Source organism: Gorilla gorilla, chromosome 4 (assembly GCF_029281585.2).
Source record: "Gorilla gorilla gorilla isolate KB3781 chromosome 4, NHGRI_mGorGor1-v2.1_pri, whole genome shotgun sequence".
NCBI classification, from domain to species: domain Eukaryota; kingdom Metazoa; phylum Chordata; class Mammalia; order Primates; family Hominidae; genus Gorilla; species Gorilla gorilla.
Window position 1 is genome coordinate 137,941,756 of NC_073228.2, and position 25,845 is coordinate 137,967,600.

Below are 25,845 nucleotides of genomic sequence, written 5' to 3' on the forward strand. Positions count from 1 at the left end.
TGAAACTGGGCTCCCCCAGGTCCTCCACCTCCAGAGGAAAGCACATAGTGGGACAGAAACCAGAGTGCTCTAGACTTCTGGGGTTCCCCATTGGCACTGAGTATGTGGGTCGTGGGAGACAGGCTGGTGGAAACCCTGCCTGGGCCTTTCTTTTCCTGAGCTTGGATGAAAGAATGGGAGCAGCAGGGGCAGATCCAGGGAGGTCCAATTGATGCCGCTGGATCCTGCCAAGAGCCTCAGTGAACACTATGATCCTGGGGCAGGGGTGGCAGGAGAAGAGTGATCAAGGCTTCAGGGTGAATGGTGGGCCTGTCGGCCTAGCAAAGTGATATCATCAATTTCGACTGTCCAAGGGTGACCAGAGATGCTCTCCTCTGAGTGAGGATTTCTCACCTCTCCGAATAGTTTCAAATGCCCAGTCTCATGTGAGCTTCACAACTATCCAGGATAGAGAAAAGGAGCTGCTGAGGTTCAGAGAAGCAAAGCAACGTACTCCAGGTCACACAGCAAGCTAGCACCAGAGGCAGGGCTAGGACAAGGGCAGCGCTGGGCCACACCCCTCCCAGGAATTAGCCCAACCAGAGCAAAATTGTAGACTGCGGGACTACCTAAGAGGTGGCTGGAAAGGACTCTCACCTCCTCCTCTCTGGTTATTCTGCCCTAGGATGGGCTGGGTAGACTTTTCTTTTTTCTTTTTTTTTCCCAGACAAGGTTCACTCTGTTGCCCAGGCTGGAGTGTAGTGGTGCAATCACGGCTCACTGCAGCCTCAACCTCCAGGCTCAAGTTATCCTCCCACCTCAGCCTCCTGAGTAGCTGGTACTTACAGTTGTGCACCACCATGCCAGCTAATTTTTGTATTTTTTGTAGAGATGGGGTCTCATTATGTTGCCCAAGTTCATCTTGAACTCCTGGGCTCAAGCGATCCACCCATCTTGGCCTCTCAAAGTGCTGGGACTACAGGTGTGAGCCACCGCGCCCAGCCTAGGTAGACTTTTATCCAGTGCCTGCATTTTTCTTAAGCTCCCATTTTTTTAGTTCTTTGGTGATAAATGGAGCACTTGACTTCCATTCTCTCACCTAATCCTCACTCCAGCCCTGACAGGTAGGTGCCCTCAGTCGCCCATTTCAGAGATGCTGAAGCTGACGCAAAGAGACGTTGATCAACCAGCCCAAGGTAACCCAGCTGATGAGTACAGACTGCGACTCAAACCAAGCCTTTCCAACTCCAGAGCAGGCGCTGTTTTCTGCTCAGTACCCTGCCTCCCATCCCTATCCCTTCACCAATGGAATGTTGAGCTTACACCCCCTCATTTCTATATAGCTGTCCAAAAGCTGGGCCTCCTCCAAGATCCAAGGTAGGTTATGATTGGCAGCCTGAACTTCAGAGGCCCATCTCCCCTTGCTGGGGGCCAACTCAGACATCTGTGCTCCCAGCTCTTTCCGCCCTAGCTCCAGCTCCCATCATATGCAGGTGTCTGTACAACGGCCCCTCCAACAGCAGCCAACACCTGGGTCCCCTCCCCATCAATGGGAGATCCGCCCCATCCTTCCTGTCGGGGAACCTCCTCAGCTGCTGGGAGGCTCCCCAGACAGCTAAGGGATTTTTATGGATTAATAGAAACTTCCAAGGCCCTGCTAAGCTAGCTGGCATTTCAGTTCCCTCAGTGGACAGAAGTGTCCTCTCTTCCTTCAGAATAGGGCTCCATGGCACATTTGCATATCTGTATGTGTCTGTGTGCACATACCCATTGGTGCACGTGTGTGTGCACATAACTATCTGTGTGTGTTTGTGTGTGCATATTGCTATCTGTGTGTGTGTGTGTGTGCGCGCACAGGTATGTAGGTGCTTATCTAGGTATGCATCTAGGTATAGAAAAGACTGTGTGATGTCCCAAGCTGTGTGTGTGTCTGTGTATGTGTGCTACTGAATTATTTATTCATTCAGCAAATATTTCTTGAGCTCCAACCCCATGTGAGGTACTGCGCCAGAGCTAGGGGCACAGAAGAGACTGGCTGCCTAGAGCTCAGGGCCTTCAAGGAGCTCATCGCCATGTGAAACCCCCTCAACTCTAGCCATCCTGGGGAAGAGAGGCCTAGGCAGGGGCTGTAATTAGGCCCGGGAGCCAGAGGGCAGTTTTGGCCTTTTGGGCAGCTGGTTCCAAGACAAGGCCCAGAGCAGGGGCCCAGAAACTCCCAACAAGGTTGGCCCTGTGAAGTTCCATTCCTTGTGCTTCCCAATCACATCACGGGTCAAAACCCTCCAAAGCCTCAGTGGACAAATCTCCTTCCATGGGGGAGGAAGAACAGCCAGAGAACTAGATTCCCAAAGAAAGTCCACAAAATCAGAAAAATTTTAGGCCCTGCTGGCCTGGACTCATCAGCTTCAGTCAAGAAAGCATAGTGTGTGTGGCCCATCTGGCCAGCCACGCCAGTTATCTACAGAGAGGACAGCTGAAGTCCAGTGTATCAGCTTCCTATTGCTGCTGGAAAAAGTGCCACAAACTTAGTGGCTTAAAACAGCAGAATGTCTTCTATTACAGTTCAGGAGGTCAGAAGTCCTAAAACCAAGGTGCCTGCAGAGCTGCCTTCATTCTGGAGGCTTTAGGGAAGAATCATTTCCTTGCCTTTTCTAGCTTCCAGGAGCTACCTACGTTCCTTGGCTTAGGACGTCATCCTCATCTTCAAAGCCAGCAGCATCTCCAAATCTGTCTCTGGCCTCTGTTTCCATTGTCTCATCTCTTCTAATACGGACTCTTCTGCCTCCCTCTTTGAAGGGCCCTTGGGGTGACATTGGGTCTGCCTGAATAATCCAGGATGGTATCCCCATCCCAAGATTTTTCTTTTTTTTTTGAGATGGGGTTTCACTCTTGTTGCCCAGGCTGAAGTGCAATGGTGCGATCCTGGCTCACTGCAACCTCTGCCTCCTCTGCCTCCCAGGTTCAAGCGATTCTCCTGCCTCAGCCTCCCGAGTAGCTGGGATTACAGAGGCACACCACCACGCCTGGCTAATTTTCATATTTTTAGTAGAGACAGGGTTTCTCCGTGTTGGTCAGGCTGGTCTCGAACTCCCGACCTCAGGTGATCTGCCCACCTCAGCCTCCCAAAGTGCTGGGATTACAGGCATGAGCCACCGACCCCGGCAATTCTTCTTTTTTTTTTTCCATTTTTATTTATTTTATTTATTTATTTATTTATTTTTGAGATGGAGTCTCACTCTGTCACCCAAGCTGGAGTGCAGTGGCGCAATCTCGGCTCACTGCAAGCTCCGCCTCCCGGGTTCACGCCATTCTCCTGCCTCAGCCTCCCAAGCAGCTGGGACTGCAGGCACCTGCCACCACGCCCAGCTAATTTTTTTCTATTTTTTTAGTAGAGACGGGGTTTCATCGTGTTAGCCAGGATGGTCTCGCTCTCCTGACCTCGTGATCCACCCACCTTGGCCTCCCATAGTGCTGGGATTACAAACATGAGCCACCATGCCCAGCCTTTTCATTTTAATTTTTTAAAAAAATAGAGACGGGGTCTCCTTATGTTGCCCAGGCTGGTCTTGAACTCCTGGGCTCGAGTGATCTGCCTGCCTCAGCCTCCCAAAGTGCTGGGTTTACAGGCATGAGCCACCGTGCCTGGCCCTAAGATTCTTAATGTATTCACATCTGCAAACATCTGCAAAGTCCGTTTTGCCATATAAGGTAACAACATATTCACGGGTCTAGGCATTAGGATGTGGACATCTTGGGGCAGGTGGACAGCGTTCTGCCTACCACACCAGAAATGGAGGAAAATGCCCAAGGTTTAATGGGCTTGACCAAGGGCCAGAACTCAGGCTGTGGGTCCCCCAGTTCTGGGTTGTTTTGGGCAGCACCTCAGGGGAAAGGAAAAGGACTACCCCACAACACACATTTAAGCTTGTCTCCTAAAAAATGCTATACACAGAGTGGTCAATAGCACCTGGTTTGAGTTTCATCTCCACTTTACACCTACCAGTGGGGTGACCTTGGCCATGTGGCTTAGTGACTCCAGGCCTCGATCTTCTCATCTGTAAAGTGGGGACAATGGTAAGGAGCCATTATGTGGCCTGTTTTGAGGATACAAGGAGCCTGTTTTGTGGCTGCACTGTTAGAGCTTTGGCAATGTTTTTGCCACCCTACCCAGAGACACACCCTAATTCATGTAGAAGTGGGAGAAGTGAGGGCAGGGAGAGGGAAGGAACTATACTCGGACTATCAGGGCTGGTAACTGAGATAATGCCCTTGACCTTTCTCCTGCCCCTCCCAAAGCAGTAGACCAGAGCCAGGGGGGTCACTTTCCTGGAAACTCCCCAGTGAATGAAGCCTTTGATACCTAAGTGGGTCATAGAAAGGGAACAAAGGGATGCTTTTTGCATGAAAAGCCGCCTGCTGGGGGAGGGCAGGAACCCTGGTTAATAAAAGGTTGGGTGTCAAGTGATTGCAGAGACTCAGGCAGGTGGTACATTGAGGGAAAGGGCACCCACAGAGAGGCCACAAAGAGGGGGCCACTTCAGAGGTGCTGCCCAGGCATCTCCACACAGGAGGTGGGGATGGTTCCCGAAGGACTGGAAAGGCTTCCAGAGCCCAAGCTGTGAGTGGGGCCTCAGAAAAGGACCATCCCTATGGGAGAGAGGACAAATGCTCTTGTGTCCAACTCCAGACCCCAGGGACTCCATTCAGCCCGCACAGGAGGAAACTGGCAGCAGAGGCTGCAGGGCCTCCTGGGCCCCTCTCGGTGCTGCCTCCCCACTGCCATATGCTAAGCAGTATTTTATCAGCTCACAATGCTGCAGGCACCATCCGTAAGCTGCAACCCATTGGGGTGTTTCTTGTTCTGTTTTTTCTGTTTTCCTTTTTGATTCAGTGTACCTGTTTGTGCAATGTAGAGATGGGCAAAACAAATCTGCACATGGCCCAGTGCTGTCACCACAGGGCAAGTGAGGCTGGCACAGTGAAGGGGATGTCGAGGGGCAGGTCCCAGAGGCACAGTTCACCACAGTGCCCTGCTTTTCACAACATCCACATGAACATGACGGCATGATATTGCATCATAAGAGGCTAGTCAACAAGCACCATCATTTTTCTCTTTTTTTTTTTTTTTTTTTTTTTTGACACGGTGTCTCACTCCGTTGCCCAGGCTGGAGTGCAGTGGCGCGATCTCGGCTCTCTGCAAGCTCCGCCTCCTGGGTTCACACCATTCTCCTGCCTCAGCCTCCCAAGTAGCTGGGACTACAGGTGCCCACCACCATGCCCGGCTAACTTTTTCTCTTTTTTAGTACAGACGGGGTTTCACCCTGTTAGCCAGGATGGTCTTGATCTCCTGACCTCGTGATCTGCCTGCCTCCGCCTCCCAAAGTGCTGGGATTACAGGCATGAGCCACCGCACCAGGCCTTTTTTTTTTTTCTCTTTTGAGACAGTCTCGCTCTGTTGCCCAGGCTGGAGGGCAGTGGTGCAATCTTGGCTCACTGCAGCCTCTGCCTCCCAGTTTCACGTGATTCTCCTGCCTCAGCCTCCCGAGTACCTGGGACTACAGGTGTGCATTAGCACGCCTGGCTAACTTTTGTATTTTTAGTAGAGATAGGGTTTCGCCATGTTGCCCAGGCTGGTCTCGAACTCCTACTCCTGGGCTCAAGTAATCCACCCGCCTCAGCCTCCCAAAGTGCTGGGATTACAGGCATGAGCCACCGTGCTTGGCCTGACTTTTTAAATATACAGAAACTTCATTACTACTCATAAGAGAAATACTTATTAAAGAAAACTGGGCCATAAGGAAACACCACCCAATGCCCTCATTATTCAAAGACAATCCAGATCATATAGTATCTTGATCTATGTCCTCCTAGCTCTTATCCCCCGCTGGACATCTTTCCTCTAGTCCTTATCCCCCGCCGGGCATTTTTTTTTTTTTTAAACATATCTGTGCTCATGCTGCATGCATACCTTCTGTGTTTTCATTTGGCATTAATTTATTTACTACTGCAGCTCCAGTATGTAGAGCAGTAATTGGCACAAATGGTACCTCAGTAAATATTTGCTGAGTGAATGAATGAATGAACCAACATGGATAATGTTTCTATGTTACACAAAAGTAATAATAATCATGATATGTGACAGGGCTTACTCTGTGCTAAGTAGTTTATATGCATTATCTCACATGATGCAGTAATCCTATGAGGTAGCCACTACTGTTATCCTCATTTTACAGATGTGTAAACTTAGGCTTAGAGAGAGATTAAGTCCCAAAGCACACGGGTAGCACTGGGTTTCTAACCCAGGTCTAGCTGATGTCAAGACTGTTTTCCTAATAGCATGTATCACTGACTCCCTGTGAATATTTTCAGAAACAGCATTTAAAATGATTTCATACTATCCTTTAATTTAATTTTTAACTTATTTAAATAAATAGAGATAAGGTCTGTCTATGTTGTCCAGGATGGTCTCCAACTCCTGGCCTCAAGCAATCGTCCTACCTCTGCTTCCTAAAGTGCTGGAATGACAGGTGTGAGCCACCTTGCCCACCCCTTGCTATTCCTCAATCACTGCAAATTTAGATTACTTTCTGGTTTTATTTTTTATTGCCATAAATAATTCTGCAATAAACAACTTGATGCATAACCCAACTCTGTATTTAAGGGTTACTCATTAGCAAAAATTCCCCAGAAAGTGAATTACTAGTTCAATTGGTACAAACATTTCTAAAGTTTATTTTTTTGTTTGTTTTGTTTTTTAATACAGAGTCTCACTCTGTTGCCCAGGAGGGAGTGTAGTGTGATCTCAGCTCACTGCAACCTCCATCTCTCAGGTTCACGCAATTCTCCTGTCTCAGCCTCCCAAGTAGCTGGGAATACAGGCGCCCACCACCACATCTGGATAATTTTTATATTTTTAGTAGAGATGGGGGTTTAGCCATGTTGGCCAGGCTTGTCTCAAACTCCTGACTTCAAGTGATTGGCCCCACTTGGCCTCCCACGGTGCTGGGATTACAGGTGTGAGCCACCCCGTTCCTGGCCTAAAGTTTTTGAGGTGTGTTTTTCCACTCAACTTTGTTTAGTTTAGCTTTTACATATGGAAATTTAGATGTACTAAATCCACCACCGCCAGGCGCGGTGGCTCACGCCTGTAATCCCAGCACTTTGGGAGGCCGAGGAGGGCGGCTCATGAGGTCAAGTGATCGAGACCATCCTGGCCAACACGGTGAAACTCCGTTTCTACTAAAAATACAAAAATTAGCCAGGCGTGGTGGTGGGCGCCTGTAGTCCCAGCAACTCGGGAGGCTGAGGCAGGAGAATTGCTTGAACCTGGGAGGTGGAGGTTGCAGTGAGCCGAGATCACGCCATTGCACTCTAGCCTGGCAAAAGAGCAAGACTCCATCTAAAAGAAAATAAATAAATAAATAAATAAATGTGCCACCTTCTCTTGTTCAATATTATTCACTGTTTCCTGATTTGAAGTACTTTACCCTTCTACAGAAGTTAATAATTCTATTTTCTAGTGGTTGTACAGTTTGCTTTTAAATTATTCAATGCATTAGTTCTTCAGCACATCCTTTGGGGGATGCACTGAAGAGAAGCCCCATTTACACTTCCAAGCCCCCCCCAGCAACTGTTTCCTCTGGGCAGGGGGAGAGATGAAAGAGAATGCAAAATACTGAGAGTGTGAAATAGGGAGGCCGATGTCTTCCTAAATTACAGGGGAATGATTGCCCGTTCTTCTCCACATGAATGACTTTCTCTCAAAGTCTTCCACTTCTTCTTAGAAGCTTCCACAATGTACTGGTTGACTTGAAGTTAAGGCAGAATTCTCCTAATGGGAATTAGCCTAAGAAACTTCTTGAAAAACTCAAAGGATGCAAAAATTCTTAAAGTGGAATATTAAAAACATGTCAAATTGGAGATGAGGGTGTCACTGGGCATATCTGTGTTTGCTGAGTTGGCTTTGGGCGAGTGTGGTGGCAGAGTCAAGGTGGGGATGGGAGCAGGGGCTCAGGTGGATAAAAACAATCCATCCCTTCCCAGCAAAAAAGCCATCAGGAGTTTCTGGGGATAAGGAAGGGCCTTGCAAGTGAAGAGGCCTCTGGTGGTTCTTGAGGGCATGTGTGAACTCCTGGCTGAGGGAAGAGTTGGCAGTGTATTAGGCCTTATACCGTTGTATGTGTTGTGTCCTGCACAGGGGCACCTGGCCCAGGGAACCAGTGAGGCTAAAATCCACCCCATGCCCTCCAGCTAGAGGAGGACAGAGCACCTTCTTCCAGTTTCCTCGAAGGCACCCTGTGGGCCAACAGCTGTCTGGACTGTACAGACAGTGAGATGGAGAAGGAGCACTGCCCAGGAGCCAGGGGGGCCAGGCCCTGACTCCAACTCTGCCACAGCCCTCCAGATTGCAATGGTCCCAACCCAGCTCTGATGCTGAGCCTGCTCTCAGAGTCCACAGCAGCTCTGGCAGCACCCACAGTGGGCTAGGCATGGGCTACAGTGAAGAAGGCGCCCTGGGATGCTTCTGCAGGTTAGGGCAACCAGACTAACCAACGTTCTTCAAACAAAAGACTGCTACAGAGTCACTTGCATTTTGGTTTGGGTCCAGAGCTTCTTCCATTGCCTTTTCCTTTCAGGCAGTGCCCTTCTGTGAGCTTGATCATTGGTAAGAACCTTGTTGAGTGAGTCAGCCAGTCCCCTTGCTAAATACCTGGATGTGACACCATCTGTTCCATATCTCTCTTCCTACAGATATTAAATGATGTTAATCATCAATACCAATCAACAGGGTTAAGGACACAGTACCCCTGGTGCCTGGGCAGTTTGGTTTTTTTTTTGTTTTTTTGTTTTGTTTTGTTTTTTTGAGATGGAGTCTTGCTCTGTTGCTTCGGCTGGAGTGCAATAGCACGATCTCGGCTCACTGCAACCTCCACCTCCCAGGTTCAAGTGATTCTCCCACCTCAGCCTCCCGAGTATCTGGGATTACAGGCACCTGTCATCATGCCCAGCTAATTTTTGTATCTTTGTACAGACGGGGTTTCACCATGTTGGCCAGGCTGGTCTTGAACTCCTGACCTCAGGTGATCCGCCCACCTCAGCCTCCGAAAGTGCTGGGATTACAGGGGTGAGCCACTGCATAAGGCCGAATATTTTAAGCTGAAGGAATCTGAGCAACAGCGGGTACAAGCAAGAAGGACTCTCTGACCTTCCCCTGAAGTAGTTATAACCCCTCATTTGAAAGGCGCCCTCCCTCCACCAGCGGGAAAGGAAGATGCATCTTCTTAGCTCTGAAGAAAAAGAGAAATCTGAAGGGTCAAGCTTTCCTGGTTTTGCCCAGTTTGCTACTCTGATTGACCTCATTCTCTTTTGTCCTGTCACCTTTTCCCACAACTCTCCACTCTTCATTAAACCTGGTACAAAACGCAGGTTTAACTGTCTTCGGGTCTTCATTTCCCTATGAAGGCTCTTGTGTTATGTAAAACTTTTTTTTTGAGACAAGGTCTCACTCTGTCACCCAGGCTGGAATGCAGTAGCTTGATCTTGGCTCACTGCAGCCTCAACCTCCCAGGCTCAAGCAATCCTCCCATGCTACCACGCCTGGCTAATTTTTGTATTTTTTTGTAGAGGCAAAGGTCTCTCCATGTTGTCCAGGCTGGTCTCGAACTCCTGGGCTCAAGTGATCCTCCCAAAGTGCTGGGATCACAGGCATGAGCCACCGTGCTCAACCAAAACTTATATTAAATAAGTTTGCATGCTTTTCTCTTGTTAAGCTGTCTTTTGTTATGGGTCCCTGCTGAGAACCTAGAAGGTTAAAAGGAAAGATGTTTCTCCCTTCCCTATTCAGTCCACTTCCTGAGCACTGCCATGGGCCAGGCGCTGTGCTAGGTGCTCTACACACATGCTCATTTAGCCCTGACACCATGCCGTGGGGAGCTACTCTTGCTCCCCCAACTTTGCAAAGTTAAGAAGCAGAAGCCCTGGCCGGGTGCGGTGGCTCATGCCTGTAATCCCAGCACTTTGGGAGGCCGAGGTGGGCCATCACCTGAGGTCAGGAGTTCTAGACCAGCCTGACCAATATGGTGAAACCCCGTCTCTACTAAAAATACAAAATTAGCCGGGCGTGGTGGTGCATGCCTGTAATCCCAGCTACTCGGGAGGCTGAGGCAGGAGAATCCCTTGAACCCAGGAGGCGGAGGTTGCGGTGAGCTGAGATAGCGCCATTGCACTCCAGCCTGGGCAACAAGAGTGAAACTCCGTCTCAAAAAAAAAGAAGAAAGAAATAAAAGAAACAGAAGCCCCAAATACCACAATGCATAACTGAGCAGGGTTTGAATTCAGATCAGACTGACTCCAAATCCAGGCCCTGGTAACACCACCTTCTTTTTAAATGAGGAAAATGAAGCATGGAGTGGCCATGCCACTTGCCTGGTCACCCAGCAAGTCAGCAAAAAGATGGCTTTCGGTTCCTTCTGAAAAGCCCTCCATTCTACAAACAATCCCCTTCCAACCCGCACCCACCATGCCTGGGGATACTCTGCATTTTGTCAGTTTGCTGTGGGTCAATGGACCCATTGCCCAACCCTCCATCACTGTCTAGGGCTCCTGTGAGCCGTACCAGGGGCAGGCGCCAGGAAGGAGGATCCTGCAGGAGGAAGCACTGAGCGCAGCCTGCATGGAGTCAGACCTAGAGGACCTCGTCCCAGGGCAGGTGCTCTGGGAGGAAGCCTGGGGGGAAACAGAACAGGTTATGGACACCCCATCCTGCCCCCCTCAGCCCCATTCCGGGCCATTCCACATTGCATGGGTGGGACTTTCTCTCCAGCCTCCACTTTGCTGGGCAATTTAGTCAGCATCTCTGTGCTACCCAGTCAGGGCAGCCCACCCACACGGCAGACAGTCAACCAGCGCCTGCCTTCACCTAGGGAAGATGCCTTTTTCCCTAAACCACAAGTCAACAAGTCAGAAACAGGGCTTCTTTCCATTCTCTATCTTTATGGTGGATTCCTCCCAGAGCTGGCATTTACTCCTACTCATTAAAAATGCAAAGAACCAAGTACAGCAACAGAGAAGTCTTACGTTATGACTTCCTGTGGGTTACGGGACAGAGGAGGGAACAATCAGCTCCTTTGTTGTGCGAGTTGCTGTTTGTCACTGACAGTGGCATTCTTAAGGAATTATGATATTAAGGATTTAATAACCATTTGGTATATGCAGTAAAACATTTCAATTATGGCGTTTCTGGAAAGTACTGTCCTCATCTGTTGCTGGAATTTACAAAGTGTCTTTTAATTAAGTCGGTTCTAAATGAGACACCTTCTCAGTGTGGTAATTTTTTGAATGAAACTGCCCTGAAGTACTAATTAGTTTGTTTTTAATGCTTGATTTACTCTGCCAGCATGGTGGCTAGGGCGGGGCTGCCCTGCTGGAACTGGATGAATCTCCAGCGGGCAGGAACAAGGTGCAGTGGCTCAGGGCTCTCCTGGCTGGAGAAATGGAGGTAGTTCATTTCGCCCTGGCAAGCTTCTAGACTCTCCCTGTTGAGAACTGACCATAGTCTGTCTTTCTTTTCTTTTCTCTTTTATTTTCTTTTCCTTTCTTTCTTTCTTCCTTCCTTCCTTTCTTTTTTTTCTTTTTTTTTTTTTTTTGATGGAGTCTCGCTCTGTTGCCCAGGCTGGAGTGCAGTGGTGCCATCTTATGTCACTGCAACCTCTGCCTCCCAGGTTCAAGCAATTCTCCCCCTCAGCCTCCGGAGTAGCTGTAATTACAGGCGCCCATCGTCATGCCTAGCTAATTTTTTTGTATTTTTGTACAGACAGGATTTCACCATGTTGGCCAGGCTGGTCTTGAACTCCTGACCTCAGGTGATCCGCCCACCTTGGCCTCCCAACGTGCTGAGATTACAGGTGTGAGCCACCTCGCCCAACCGGACCACAGTCTTTCAACCAAACTGGGAAGTGCCTCAGTTACTGGCCCTCCTCCTGACTAACCTGACGAACCACTTACCACAGGAAGCGGCGACTGAGCTGCCTGGGAATGTGGTTACTGCCCCATTGCTAGAGGTGGCGAGCAGAGGGCATTTGGGCATCAGGTAGGCAAGTGGGCTAGGTGACCTCAGAGGTCTGTCCCCACCCAGTGTAACTCTGGTCGTTCCTTTATTGTTCAGTCATATGTCGATCACCAGACATTGATTGAGTCCCCTCTCTGTGCACATAAATGGAAAGCAAAGAAGGCAGGATGGCTGCCCTGGTGGTGCCCACAGCTCAGCTGCATGGGGTGGGGATGCTGGATAGACAGAGTGGGAAGCAGCCACAAAGGAGACAGGCTGGCAGCTCTGGGAGATGGGGCAGGTGGCCCCCAGGAAGCCACAGGGGTGGGGTGTAGGGTGGATATGGGATGTCTGTTTCTTAGGAATGGCAGTTGGACCCCGCTGTGGTGGCTATGGGGTGATTTGATCTGAGGAAGGGGGGCATGGGAAGAGTTTTCAGCCTTGGAGGAGATTTCCCCGTGTCTCAAGCATGCACAAATACATGTACATGCATTCTGGTCCTCGTGACGTGTGAGGACAAGTGCTTATTTTGTTTTTGTTTGTTTGTTTGTTTGTTTGTTTTGAGATGGAGTCTCGCTCTGTCACCCAGGCTGGAGTGCAGTGGCGTGATCTCAGCTCACTGTAAGCTCCGCCTCCCGGGTTCTTGTCATTCTCCTGCCTCAGTCTCCCAAGTAGCTGGGACCATAGGCGCCCGCCACCACGCCCCGCTAATGTTTTGTATTTTTTTTTTTTTTTTTTAGTAGAGACGGGGTTTCACCGTGGTCTCGATCTCCTGACCTCAGGTGATCCGCCCGCCATGGCTTCCCAAAGTGCTGGGATTACAGGCGTGAGCCACCGCGCCCGGCTGCTTATTTTGTTTTTAATTGTCTTTTTCTTTTTCTTTAAAAGTAAATACATGCCTGTAAACTATATAGATTAAAAAGTGAAAGTCTCCCATTATCTCAATTATTATCAGCCCCTTCCAGAGACAAGCACCATTAACATCCTTCCAGACCTTTCCTATGGGCGTGCAAGCACACATTCATGCACACACAGAGAGAACTTGCTTGCCTAAATAGATCATATTAAATCCAGAGACTGGCCAGGCGCGGTGGCTCATGCCTGTAATCCCAGCACTTTGGGAGGCTGAGGCGGGTGAATCACCTGAGGTCAAGAGTTTGAGACCAGCCTGGCCAACATGGTGAAACCCCATCTCTACTAAAAAGATACAAAAAGTAGCTGGACGTGGTGGCATGCACCTGTAATCCCAGCTACTCGGGAGGCTGAGGCAGGAGAATTGCTTGAACCGGGGAGGCAGAGGTTGCAGTGAGCCGATATAGCACCATTGCACTCCAGCCTAGGCGACAACAGTGAAACTCCGTCTCAAAAAAAAAAAAAAAAAAAAAAGATCTAGGGGTCTGTGATTTATTTTTACCTTACAAGATATGATTTTTGCATAAATCAGTACATAAAGATGTGCAGCTATGAGTAGCCTAGTGTGTACATCACTGTATTGATGAACATTAAGGCTGTTGCCTTTTTTACTTTTTTACAATTGCCAACAAAGCTGCAGTGAATTTTTTTTTTTTTTTTTTTTTTTTTTTGAGACAGGGTTTGTCTCTGTTGCCCAGGTTGGAGTACAGTGGTGCGATCATGGCTCACTGCAGCCTTCACCTCCTGGGCTCAAGTGATCTTCTAGCCTCGGCCTCCCGAAGTGCTGGGATTACAGGCATGAGCCACTGCACCGGCCCCAGTGAACATTCTTGAACATAACTTTTTGTGTTTTGTGTTATTCTTGGGATTGCAAAATGTTTTTGTATTATTGTGTAAGTTTTTCTTTTTCTTTTTTTGAGACGGAGTTTCGCTCTTGTTACCCAGGCTGGAATGCAATGGCGCGATCTTGGCTCACCGCAACCTCCGCCTCCCAGGTTCAAGCAATTCTCCTGCCTTAGCCTCCCGAGTAGCTGAGATTACAGGCATGCACCACCACGCCCGGCTAATTTTGTATTTTTAGTAGAGATGGGTTTCTCCATGTTAAGGCTGGTCTCGAACTCCTGAACTCAGGTGATCTGTTCCCCCCCCCACCACCAGCTTCCCAAAGTGCTGGGATTACAGGCGTGAGCCACTGCGCCCAGCCCAAGTTTTTCTATATGAAGTGTTCTCAGAAGTTTACTGCTGAGTCTAAAGTATATATGTCTTTTGGCTGGGCACAGTGGCTCACACCTATAATTCCAGCACTTTAGGAGGCCAACGCAGGTGGATCACCTGACATCAGGAGTTCGAGACCAGCCTGACCAACATGGTAAAACCCTGTCTCTACTAAAAATATAAAATTAGCCAAGTGAAGGCTGGGCACGGTGGCTCATGCCTGTAATCCCAGCACTTTGAGAGGCCAAGATGGGCATACCACTTGAGGTCAGGAGTTGGAGACCAGCCTGGCCAATATGGTGAAACCCCATCTCTACTAAAAATACAAAAATTAGCTGGCTGTGGTGGCACACGCCTCTAATCTCAGCTACTTGGGAGGCTGAGCCTGGAGAATTGCTAGAACCTGGGAGGCAGAGGTTGCAGTGAGCCAAGATCACGCCACTGCACTCCAGCCTGGGCGACAGAGTGAGGCTCTGTCTCAAAAAAAAAAAAAATCTGTATCTATATCTATATCTATATCTATATCTATATAAGCCAAGTGTGGTGGCTCATGCCTGTAATCTCAGCTACTTGGGAGGCTGAGGCACAACAATTGCTTGAACCTGGGAGGCAGAGGTTACAGTGAGCAGAGATTGCACTATTGCACTCCAGCCTGGGCAACAAGAGCGAAACTCCATCTGAAAAAAAAAAAAAAGGATATGTGTCTTTTGAATTTTAACAGATACTGCCAAATGGCCCTTCAGAACAGTCTTGACCCCCTTGCCCCTGCCACATTGCAGTACCCATTTCCCGACATTCGCTTCAACACTGGTTATTTTTAGTCCTTTAAATTTTTTGCCAGTCTGATGGGCAGAAAAAAATAAAAGGTACTTCTCACTGTTTTTTGTTTTGTTTTGTTTTGTTTTAGACCAAGTTCTTGCTCTGTCACCCAGGCTGGAGTGCAGTGGCATGATCTTGGCTCAATGCAATCTCCACCTCCTGGGCTCAAGCAATCCTCCCACCTCAGCCTCCCAAGTAGCTGGAATTACAGGCACCCGCCACATGCCCAGCTAATTTTTATATTTTTAGTAGAGATGGGGCTTCACCATGTTGACCAGGCTGGTCTCAGACCTTAAATAATCTGCCTGCTTCAGCCACCCAAAGTGTTGAGATTACAAGTGTGAGCCACCACGCCCAGTTGCTTCTCACTATTTTGACTTCTGTCCTTGTTTTGTAAGCTGATGATGATAAAAAGGCTGAGTGAGTGGCCAGCAGACCCAGGTCAGCAGCCAGGCTGTCCCTGGCCAGCCAGGGACTCTGACTTTTTTTTTTTTTTTTTTTTGAGACGGAGTCTCACTCTGTCGCCCAGGCTGGAGTGAAGTGGTGCAATCTCGGCTCACTGCAAGCTCTGCCTCCTGAGTTCACGCCATTCTTCTGCCTCAGCCTCCCAAGTAGCTGGGACTACAGGCACCCACCACCACACCCAGCTAATTTTTTTTGTATTTTTAGTAGAGAAGGGGTTTCACCGTGTTAACCAGGACGGTCTCGATCTCCTGACCTCATGATCCACCCGCCTTGGCCTCCCAAAGTGCTGGGATTACAGACGTGAGCCACCGCACCCGGCCCAGGGACTCTGACTCTTAAGGCCACCTGAGAGACCTTAGGCAGACCATGCATTGCACCAGCCTTGATCATGCAAACTGCATTCTAATCAGGGCCAGATAGGGAACAGAGCAAAGATGGAGCCTGTCATTCCCAGGGACTGAGGGGACCTGAGCAAGCAGGGCCTTCCTGAGGCAGAGAGTGTCTGAACCTGACACAGCAACGTGACCGGCACTCCAAGGCCTCTCCACAAGCCTCTCTGCAGGGAACTGCAGCCCCAGCAGACAGTCCCTGGCCCCATCTTGCCCTCTCCCCAGGAGCTGAGCCCAACTCCACCCAGCCATCAAGGGTGGGCTTTACAATAACCGCCTCCTCATGCCCGCGTGCCAATGCAGAGGCTATGCACCCTGCATGCCAGCAGAACAGGCAAGCCAGAGTGATTCAGCACTGCCTAGATTGTGGCTTGCCAACCCATGGTCGGCGACAGGCCATGAGTCACAAATTACAGGCCTTCCGTCCTAGCAGGCTTTGCCAGCCTATGGGGTGGCAACGCTGGCAAGGAGCTCCAGAGCTCCAGGCTGAGGGCTGTAAGGAAAGAAAGGCCCAGACAGGAGCAGCAGACTGGGCACTCTTACAGCTTCCCTCCCCACCAGCCAACGTGAGGCTCCCAGGCTCCCAGGACACAGAGCCAAGGTACAGTTTCAGTGATGTGATCCCAGGAGAGAGGCTTGGACATGCTCTGACCCAGGGCTTCCTTGGCTCTAGACCAAGAGGAAGCGGCTGGCATCAGAGCCTAGCACACTTTCATTCTGCATCTTTCAAGTGAAACTATGGGAGAGCCTCCCACGTGCTGTAGGCGGTGGCCCCAGGGAAGTGGTCCTCTGCCCTCTAAGACATCCCCACACCCAGGGAGGGCCTGGAGCAGCCTTGTTCATAGGGCCAGGAAGCTAGAAGCCCGTCGCACTGTTTCATGAGCTCCTACCAAACAGGAGCTGACCCCACAGGCCTCTGAGCATCAGCACACCCCCGAGCCATTTGGGCATCCTTGTCCATGACAACAGGGTTTCCAGAATTTTCAAGAGAACTGGGTCATTATTTTGTGCTAGTATAATGAAGCCAACCACACCCTATACCCCCCACCTCAATCCTGCCCCCAACAAAATTCCTTTCAGTTCAAGAACTGATTCTCAGCAACAGCAAACTTAAATGCTACCCAAATTTGATGTCTTGTTTGGGTTTCTTTGTTATACATGTTTGATTGTGTGGCTGAAGGTGACGCAGAGAGGCACAAACAGCAAGGAATGAGAGCCAAAGCCAGGCTTGGGCAGAGGCCCAGGGAGACTGTGTGTCTCCTTCAGGAGCAATCACACCCACCCCCAGGGCTCTGAGCATCTCTAAAATCCACAGGCCTTCTGCACCCTGCACGCCCTCCAGGGCTGTTCCACAGAGATCCTCTCCCACACCCCAGGGCCCCTGCTAGTGATGCTGGCCTCATCAAGTACATGGAACAAGCCAGATACAGACTCTAATGAGAACATGTTGGGCACAGTAAAGCCAAGAGTCAGAAACTGATCCTGATTTCAGCAGCTGGAAACTGTGCCATTTCTTAGGAACTAATAATAATAATACTGGTCACCACTGAGTGCAACTGTGCTCCAGCTACCACGTTGATGCGCTGCACGCACCTCATCCCAGCCGGGGATCGACCACCCGCCCAATGCAGGTGTCTGCATCCCCAGCACCTGGCACAGTGCCTGGTACCAGGAAGGTGCTCAGGAAATATGAATGAATGAATAGTAAGGTCAGTACACATTAGGAAACCAAAAAGCTTCCTAGTCATTTCCAAACATTTCTTTTCCAATAATCGTGTTTCTTATTAGAGATATATGATACACTTGTGAATAGACATATTTTGCCTTTTTTAAAATTTGGAAGCATTTCAAACACATTGAAAAGTACAGAAAATAATATGATAGCTCAAACCCTATTTTAAAATATCAAAGAATTTATAACTGCAACATTCAGAATAGAGCTTGCTTGTAGGCTGGAAGACAAAGGATGGGGAAGGAGGATACAATAGTAAAATTCTAGTTTTTAAGTTAGTTGTAAGGGTCATGAGGCTTATTTTGAAATTATACCTTATAAATCATATATATGTTGCACATATCATTCTATATGTATTATGTATATTACATGGAAACATTCAACAAATGAAAACAATATAGTAGACATACTTGTGCTTTATTTGTTGCAGATCTCCTCCTCTTCTTCTTTTTTTTTTTTTTTTTTGAGACAGGGTCTCACTCTGTCACCCAGGCTGGAGTGCAATGGTGCGATCCGCTCACTGCAACCTCCAGCCAGGTTCCAGCAATTCTCCCACCTCAGCTTCCCGAGTAGCTGGGATTGCAGGCACACACCACCACACCTGACTCATTTTTTGTATTTTTAGTAGAGACAGGGTTTCACCATGTTGGTCTCAAACTCCTGACCTCAAGTGATCTGCCCACCTTGGCCTCCCAAAGTGTTGGGATTACAGACATGAGCCACCACATCTAGCCTCCTTTTTTTTTTTCTTTTTTTTTTTAAAGAAACAAACTATACCTATGGCTAAAGCCCCATCCTCCATCCTGTTCTTCCTGTTCCTCATCTTCCCTCCTGGATATAATTGTTAAATATTTTTATTTCACATTTGTATACTGACTTTATATCCAGCCACCTAACTAAACTGTTCTTAGTTCAAACAGCTCACTTGTAAAGTCCCTGAATTTGTTGTTATTGTTGTTTGGAATAGGTCTCACTCTGTTGCCCAGGCTGGAATGCAGTGGTAAGATCACAGTTCACTGCTGCCTCAACTTCCCAGACTCAAGCAATCCTCTCACCACCACCTCCCAAGTAGCTGGGACTACAGGCACACACCACCATACCCAGCTAATTTTAAAATTTTTTTGTAGAGATGGGGTCTCCCTATGTTGCACAGGCTGGTCTTGAACTCCTGGACTCAAGGGATCCTCCTGCCTCAGCCCCCCAGAATGCTGGATTATAAGCAAGAGCCATTGCACACAGCCCCTGAATTTTTTATGAAGACAATCATGTCTTCTTACACATAAAGTTGCAATTTTTTCTTCCATTGTAATTTTTATTCTTTGAATTTCTTTTTCTCATCTTACTATGCTAGCTAAAACATCTAGCACAATGTTGAGTGGTATCAGTGGTAGCAGGTAGATTTTCCTCATGTCAGATTTTAACAGAAATGCTTAAAATATTTTGCCATCAAGGATACTGTTTGCTGTAGGTATTTGGTAGATACCCTTTCTCAGGTTTGGGAAGTTCCCTTCAATTCTGGATTGGTCAAGAATTGTTTTTTGGGTTTTTTTGGTTTTGTTTTTTTTGAGACAGAGTCTTGCTCTGTCGTCCAGGCTGGAGTGCAGTGGTATGATCTTGGCTCACTGCAACCTCTGCCTCCCAGGTTCCTGGGTTCAAGCGATTCTCCTGCCTCAGCCTCCTGAGTAGCTGGGACTACAGCAGCCCACCACCATGCCCGGCTAATTTTGGTATTTTTGGTAGAGATGGGGTTTCACCATGTTGGCTAGGATGGTCTTGATCTCCTGACCTTGTGATCCACCTGCCTCAGCCTCCCAAAGTGCTGGGATTACAGGCTTGAGCCACTGTGCCTGGCTGGTCAAGAGTTTTTACAAGGAGTGATATGGAATTTTTATCAAATGCTTTTTCTACTTGCATCTGTTGAGATGATTATATGATTGTTCTTCTTTACTTTGTTAAGTTGGCAAATTACTTTAGGTTTTCTAATTTTAAACTGTCCTTGTATCCCTGGTGTGTGTATCTATATATACAGTTTGCTAATACATTTAGGAAGTTTGCCTTTCTCTTCACAAATGAGATTGCCTATAATATTCTCATATTGCCCTTGACCAAACAAGATTATACTAACCTCATAAAGTTAATTAAGAAGCATTTCTTTCTTTTCCAGTTTTCTGAAACAGCTTTTGTTTGTTTTTTGTTTTGTTTTTGTTTCTCTGTTTGCGATGGAGTCTTGCTCTGTTACCCAGGCTAGAGTGCAATGGCGCAATCTCGGCTCACTGCAACCTCTACCTCCCAGATTCAAGCGATTCTCCCGCCTCAGCCTCCTGAGTAGCTGGGAGTACAGGCGCCCACCAGCATGCTCAGCTAATTTTTGTATTTTTAGTAGAAATGGGGTTTCACCATGTTAGCCAGGCTGGTCTCGAACCCCTGACCTCAAATGATCTGCCCTCCTCGGCCTCCCAAAGTGCTGGGATTACAGGCATGAGCCACTGCACCCGGCCTGAATTTTCTGAAACAGTTTAAATAAGAGAGGGATATCTGTCCCTTGAATAATTTGGCAAAAATCACCCATAAAATTACCTAGGCCTATAGTTTCCCAGTATGTTGGAAAGTTGTTGCTTTTTTTAAATAAACTTTTAGTTCTGGAATAATTTTAGACTTACAAAAAAGTTTCAAAGATAGTAAACAGAGTTTCCCTATATCTGTCATCTAGTTTCCCCTCAAGTTAATATATGAATATATAACCATGGTATATTTGTCTAAATAAGAAATTAACATTGAAATATTACTATTAACTAAACTCCAGTCTTTGTTTGGATTTCACCACCACCATTAGTTTTCCCACTAATGTCCTTTTTCCGTTCCAACATCCAGTGTGGACTACCACATTGTATTTAGGGAGGGTTGATTTATATGTTTACTTAACAGTCTTGGTTGATTGTTATAGTAACAGCCTCCCTACCCCCTATCCCTGTCTCTATCCCTGTATCCTTACCTATGTATAATCCCTCCCACATTGATTCAGTGACTTGCTTTGGCCAAGATTTGTTATAATTTGGCCAATGAGACATTAGCAAGTGTGATACAAGCAGAGGCTTGAAAAACACTTGTGCACTGGGGCTTGCTCTATTTTGCTGCTTGCTGGGAATCCTTCTGCTAACACAAGAAGTCTGGAATAACCTGACGGAGACATGTGACTCAGCTGACAGCCAGCACCAACTGCTAGACACGTGAGGGAGGGCATCCTGGATTGTCCAGAGCCAGAAGAGCTGCCAGATGGTGGTCACTGCCAGAGTGTCCCTAGGTAAGACCAGCAGAAGAACTGTCCAGATGTGCCTGGCCTGAACTGCTAACCACAGAATCATGAGCAAATAAAATGATTGTTGTCTTATTTTTATTTATTTACTTACTTATCTATTTATTTTTAGAGACATGGTCTTTCTCTGTCACCAGACTGAAGTGCAGTAGCACAATTATAGCTCACTGCAGCCTCAAACCCCCAGACTCAAGTGATTCCCCCTCCTCGGCCTCCCCAGTAGCTGAGACTACAGGCGCATACCACCTGTACTAATTTTTTTTTTTTTTTTTTTTTTTTTAGAGACAGGTTCTCCCTATGTTGCCCAGGCTGGTCACAAACTCCTGGGCTCCAGTGATCCTCCTGCCTCAGCTTCTCAAAGTGCTGGGATTACAGGCAAGAGCCACTGTGTCCAGTCCATGAATTTTTTATATAGACAATCATGGCATCTTGAATATAAAACTGCAATTTTTTTCTTCCACTGTAATTTTGGGCAAGCGATTCTCCTGCCTCAACTTCCCAAAGTGCTGAGATTACAGGCGTGAGCCATCATACCCAGCTGACTGATTATTGTTTTTTTGTTTTTTGGGTTTTTTTTTTATTATACTTTAAGTTTTAGGGTACATGTGCACATTGTGCAGGTTAGTTACATATGTATACATGTGCCATGCTGGTGTGCTGCACCCACTAACTCATCATCTAGCATTAGGTATATCTCCCGATGCTATCCCTCCCCCCTCCCCCCACCCCACAACAGTCCCCAGAGTGTGATATTCCCCTTCCTGTGTCCATGTGATCTCATTGTTCAATTCCCACCTATGAGTGAGAATATGCGGTGTTTGGTTTTTTGTTCTTGCGATAGTTTACTGAGAATGATGATTTCCAATTTCACCCATGTCCCTACAAAGGACATGAACTCATCATTTTTTATGGCTGCATAGTATTCCATGGTGTATATGTGCCACATTTTCTTAATCCAGTCTATCATTGTTGGACATTTGGGTTGGTTCCAAGTCTTTGCTATTGTGAATAATGCCGCAATAAACATATGTGTGCATGTGTCTTTATAGCAGCATGATTTATAGTCCTTTGGGTCTATACCCAGTAATGGGATGGCTGGGTCAATGGTATTTCCAGTTCTAGATCCCTGAGGAATCGCCACACTGACTTCCACAATGGTTGAACTAGTTTACAGTCCCACCAACAGTGTAAAAGTGTTCTTATTTCTCCACATCCTCTCCAGCACCTGTTGTTTCCTGACTTTTTAATGATTGCCATTCTAACGGGTGTGAGATGGTATCTCATTGTGGCTTTGATTTGCATTTCTCTGATGGCCAGTGATGATGAGCATTTTTTCATGTGTTTTTTGGCTGCATAAATGTCTTCTTTTGAGAAGTGTCTGTTCATGTCCTTTGCCCACTTTTTGATGGGGTTGTTTGTTTTTTTCTTGTAAATTTGTTTGAGTTCATTGTAGATTCTGGATATTAGCCCTTTGTCAGATGAGTAGGTTGCGAAAATTTTCTCCCATTTTGTAGGTTGCCTGTTCACTCTGATGGTAGTTTCTTTTGCTGTGCAGAAGCTCTTTAGTTTAATTAGCTCCCATTTGTCAATTTTGTCTTTTGTTGCCATTGCTTTTGGTGTTTTAGACATGAAGTCCTTGCCCATGCCTATGTCCTGAATGGTAATGCCTAGGTTTTCTTCTAGGGTTTTTATGGTTTTAGGTCTAACATTTAAGTCTTTAATCCATCTTGAATTGATTTTTGTATAAGGTGTAAGGAAGGGATCCAGTTTCAGCTTTCTACATATGGCTAGCCAGTTTTCCCAGCACCATTTATTAAATAGGGAATCCTTTCCCCATTGCTTGTTTTTCTCAGGTTTGTCAAAGATCAGATAGTTGTAGATATGCGGCGTTATTTCTGAGGGCTCTGTTCTGTTCCATTGATCTATATCTCTGTTTTGGTACCAGTACCATGCTGTTTTGATTACTGTAGCCTTGTAGTATAGTTTGAAGTCAGGTAGTGTGATGCCTCCAGCTTTGTTCTTTTGGCTTAGGATTGCCTTGGCGATGCGGGCTCTTTTTTGGTTCCATATGATTGTATATCTAGAAAACCCCATTGTCTCAGCCCAAAATCTCCTTAAGCTGATAAGCAACTTCAGCAAAGTCTCAGGATACAAAATCAATGTACAAAAATCACAAGCATTCTTATACACCAACAACAGACAAACAGAGAGCAAAATCATGAGTGAACTCCCATTCACAATTGCTTCAAAGAGAATAAAATACCTAGGAATCCAACTTACAAGGGATGTGAAGGACCTCTTCAAGGAGAACTACAAACCACTGCTCAAGGAAATAAAAGAGGATACAAACAAATGGAAGAACATTCCATGCTCATGGGTAGGAAGAATCAATATCGTGAAAATGGCCATACTGCCCAAGGTAATTTACAGATTCAATGCCATCCCCATAAAGCTACCAATGACTTTCTTCACAGTTTTGGGTGTTTTTTTGAGAGAGAAAGAGAGTCTTATTCCGTCACCCAGGCTGGAGTGCAGTAGTGCGATCTCGGCTCACTGCAACCTCCGCCTCCTGGTGCAAGCAATTTTCATGTCTCAACCTCCCGAGTAGCTGGGATTACAGGCATTTGCCACCGCACCTGGCTAATTTTTGTATTTTAGTAGAGATGGGGTTTCACTATGTTGGCCAGGCTGGTCTTGAACCCCCGACCTCAGATGATCTGCCCACCTCAGCCTCCCAAAGTGCTGGGATTACAAGTGTGAGCCGCTGGGCCTGGTCTGATTATTGTTTTAAGATACTATGTTTTGGGGGTGATTTGTTACTCAGCAATAGATAACTGATACAAGGGATATAGAACTAACATAGAACTATTCAATTTTTCTGTAACTTCTTTTTTTTTTTCTTTTTTGAGCTAAGGTCTGGCTCTATCAGCCAGGCTAGAGTACAATGGTGTGATCTCAGCTCACTGTGACCTCTGCTCCCTGGGCTCAAGTGATCCTCCCACCTCAGCCTCCCAAGTAGCTGGGACCCACAGGCGTGCACCACCATGCCCAGCTATTTTTTTGTATTTTTAGTAGAGATGGGGTCTTGCCATATTGCCCAGGTTGCTCTTGAACTTGTGAGCTCAAGCAATCTGCCTGACTCAGCCTTCCAAAGTGCTGGGATTATAGGCATGAGCCACCATGCCCAGCCTTAGTTTCCTTTTTTATTTCCTTTTTTCCTACTTTCTTCAGGCTATCCTGTTACTCTTTTTCTAATTCTTGAACTGGATACTCAGTTTATTAATTTTTAGTCTTTTTCTTTCTCTAATATATTCTTTAAAGGACATAAATTTCTCTCTAATCATTGTTCTAGCTGATTCCAAAAAAAAAAAATTATATGATGTTTTAATGACCTTCACTTCCAAATGTTTTGTAATTTTCTCTGTGGTTTCCTCTTTTCCCTATGAATTATTTAGACACACATCCAAATATAATGGGATTATTTTGGCTATCTCTTTGGTTTTAATTTTAATTTTTTTTTTTTTGGAGACAGAGTCTCACTCTACCATTCAGGCTGGAGTGCAGTGGCACATCTTGGCTCACTGCAACCTCTGCCTCCTGGCTTCAAGTAATTCTCCTGCTTCAGCCTTCCGAGTAGCTGGGACTACAAGCATGCACCACGACACCCAGCCAATTTTTGTATTTTTCGTAGAGACAGGGTTTTGCCATATTGGCCAGGCTGGTCTCAAACTCCTGGACTCAAGTTATCCACCTGTCTCAGCCTCTCAAAATTCTGGAATTACAGACATGAGCCACTGTGCCCTGCCTCTTTGGTTTTAACTTCTAGTTTTATTTCATTAAGATGAGATAATATAGTCAGTATGATAGCTATTCTTTGATATTTGTTCAAATTTGCTTTATGAATTAGTTCAGGGGTCATCAGACTTACTTTTTCTGTAAAGGGCCAGATAGTAATTTTTTTTTTGAGACAGAATTTCACTCTTTTGCCCAGGCTGGAGTGCAGTGGTGCCATCTTGAATCACTGCAACCTCCGCCTTCTGGTTTCAAGTGATTCTCCTGCTTCAGCCTCCCGAGTAGCTGGGATTACAGGCTCCCGCCACCACGCCTGGCTAATTTCGTATTTTTAGAAGAGATGGGGTCTCACCATGTTGGGCAGGCTGGTCTCGAACTCCTGACCTCATGATCCACTTGCCTCAGCTTCCCAAAGTGCTGGGATTACAGGCGTGAGCCACCGCGCCTGGTCGATAGTAAATATTTTTATCTATTTATTTTTTTGAGACAGAGTCTCGCTCTGTTGCCCAGGCTGGAGAGTGCTGGCTAATTTTTGTATTTTTAGTAGAGATGGGGTTTCACCATACTGGCCAGGCTGGTCTCAAACTCCCGACCTTGTGATCCACCCACCTCAGCCTCCCAGAGTGCTGAGATTACAGGCATGAGCCACCATGCCCGGCCAATAGTAAATATTTTTGACGTTTTACAGTCTCTGTTGTAACTATTTCAACTCTGGTAGTAAGGTGTGAATGCAGCTATAGACAATATATAACAAATGAGCATGTCTGTGTTTATTTTGTTTTGTTTTTGTTTTATTCTAACCTGAAAATCACTATCTTTTAAATAGTCTACTCCATTTACTTTTACTGTAATTTCTAACATAATTTATACCTGCTACATGTGTTAGTATATTGGTTAGCTGCTTTTGCAGTGAAATCAAATTAAAAGTGGCTTAAACAAAATGAAATTTTTAACTCTTACATAAAAGTCCTGGCTAGTGTGATAGCTCTTCTCCACAAAATTATCGGGGTCCCAGTCTCTTCCTTTCTTATTGCTCTGTCATCTTCAATACACAGCTTCCATCTTTTGGTGCGAGATAGATGATGTAGCTCCTGTTATTACACCTGAATTCCAACCAATTAGAAGAGGAAAAGGAGAAAGAGAAGGGAATAGAAGAGAATTTCCCCGTTTAATGGCAACACAG